The 2500-nt window shown below is 47.7% G+C and overlaps 1 protein-coding gene across 11 annotated transcripts in view; it reads right to left on the reverse strand.

The window, feature by feature from the left end:
* Positions 1 to 2500, reverse strand: part of Hr3 (nuclear hormone receptor 3 ROR-beta) — a 205511-nt gene that overhangs the window by 26713 nt on the left and 176298 nt on the right. The gene's annotated exons all lie outside the window — the stretch shown is intronic.

Here is a 2500-nt window from a genome sequence, read left to right on the forward strand (position 1 = left end):
TCTCTCTCTCTCTCTCTCTCTCTCTCTCTCTCTCTCTCTCTCTCTCTTGATCCAAGGGGAATGGAGAGAGGGGAAGGCGAGATAGGAGAAGGAGAGAGAGGAGAAGGAGAGATGGGGGAAGACGAGAGAGGAGAAGGAAAGAGAGGAGGACAGAGGAGAAGGGAAGAGAGGAGGAGAGATAGGGGAAGGAGAGAGAGAGGAAGAGAAAGGGGAAGGAGAGAGAGGAGGAGAGAGAAGAAGAAGAGATAGGGGAATGAGAGAGAGAGGAGGAGGAGAGAGAAGAAGAAGAGATAGGGGAAGGACAGAGAGAGGAGGAGAGGGGAGAAGGAGGGGAAGGAAGGGGAAGGCGGTAGAGCACACCCGCGCCACATAACGTACACATCCTATTCATCTCTTCCGCGTGTGGAAATAGACCTCCCCTAAACCGAGTCACCCGTTGCGCACGTCACTGATTATCGACACTTCCTTCCTAGACTCGCAGGTCACCTCGTCTCCCTCACACCATCGTACCGGGGGATTAGTCGCTCGTATTCGTCTTAGAGGAGAGGATCCTTTGCATAAGCATCGCTCGTTTCAGTTTCAGTCTCGTGTGAGGATCCTTTGCTACTCTCACCAGCATGATCACCTTTTCTCGAGACAGCACAGGTTGTGTTTGTTTGTTTGTTTGTATTTTCGCTATGAACCTTCTAAAATCCTAAACTACAAATCAAAAACGCTGTCTGTCGGTCGAGATAAGACGGATTACATGGTGAGGGGAGTGGGTGGGGGTATGTGCCTGGCCGGTCGTGGGGGAGGGAGGAGGCATGGCATGGCATGGCCCGCACACCGGCATTTCCGCGGAAGCTTGCTATATTTACACTTCTACAGGATATATTTATCTCCCAGCGACCACAGGCGTTCAAGATGACTTAGAGTTTGCTTCGCCAGATGGACGAAGACTATCAATGAGCTTTTCAAGTAGAAGTATATCGTCCGAGCCATTCGCTGCGCCGAACAGACCATCTGGGAATCAAATTAATCAGTAAAGTGCACCTGAGAAATGCAGGTACATGCCATATAACAAGATCCTCCTCTGAGTACATGTCTAGCGTGGGAGTGAGGGCGGGTGCTAGTCCAGGCACCGTAGCAACACGAGGCTGGCAACATGGAGCTCTTCGGCCATTGACACTGTTTGCATACGTCACAGGCACGCACGCGGCCACCTCCAGTGACGCAACGATGACGTAGCCGGTGAGAGTGGCCGGTTAGCCTAATTTTGTGCATTTAATTTTCCTGTACAACTTGCACGATCATTTCCTATACTGGCGTTTTATTTTGGGGTACGGCTGACTCAAACTGCTAACTGTAAATGAAACGTAAATCTATACGCACAACACCCTCATGAAAGCATAAAGACAAGGAGAAATGACTGATTTTGCAACTCGTTCAAATCGCATGCAGACGCTTCGTCATACAGCAGGGGTAAGCGCCCTGCAGCACAGCAATTTCGTGTCAGAATCTTGCTAAAATTCCTTAACTGTTTCGTACCCAAATAACTCCCCCAGCCCCACCCCCCCTTCCGCCCGTGCGGCGAGTAAACAAAAGAAGCCTCGGACACCTGGTGTTGGGCCTGAGGTGTACATCGCCTTTCGAAGGATACACTCCTACCTAGTGGCATTGGTGTCCGACAGTGGATGACTAATGCTCGAATTACATACAGATATATCCACGGGCTTCACTCAGCTAAAAGTATCGACTCCCCTAGATCAATAGCTCTCTTTCCTACGTAGATCTAGTGATAATGTTTTGTATTGCATTGCTTTATATCAAATACACAATCACAAACACACTACTACAAAATGCTGTGGACAATTACAATAGAGTGATATATATATATGAATATTGATCAGATACAGCGACGTGTTTGATTAGATAAAGTATACATTAACTATTACTATACAGGATGTACGAATTATAACCACAAAGGATATAGACAAAATTGCAATCAACAGCTATGCAAGTCACAGATTTATAATACAGAGAGAATAAAGTCATATGACGTATCCATGTTCGAAAAAGGATAGAGACAGCGCCATGCAGGTCGACCTTGGGGTCACGTGAGAAGAGAAGAGGTCAGAAGCCTATCGATCCCCGTCGCTGGCCATCGGCTGGCCTTAATACTGCATAGCAGGACACACGCGGTGTACTTCGCTTCCTTAACGAAAACGTTCAGGACAAGAGTCGAATCGAGTGTTATGTTAGCTATATTTACAGGGAAATCTTGAGCTTAGAAATGCCTAGAGATCTGTCCATTCTGACCTCTGCTGTCGGCCAACACGCTAACTAGTCTTCGTGCATGTAGGCGTTGCGTGTCCGACATCAATCCTATACGAAGGTTGCGGAAGAGCACTACAGTACATGGTAGCATTGTAATGACCTGCTACGTATCATATACGCCTTATAGAGGACAGGGAGAAAGAAAGGACGCGGACACAAGACATGATCTATGTATGACACCACT

The sequence above is a fragment of the Penaeus japonicus genome, unplaced genomic scaffold (genome assembly GCF_977035675.1).
Source record: "Penaeus japonicus unplaced genomic scaffold, GWHDUDI00000001_assembly GWHDUDI00000013, whole genome shotgun sequence".
NCBI lineage: Eukaryota > Metazoa > Arthropoda > Malacostraca > Decapoda > Penaeidae > Penaeus > Penaeus japonicus.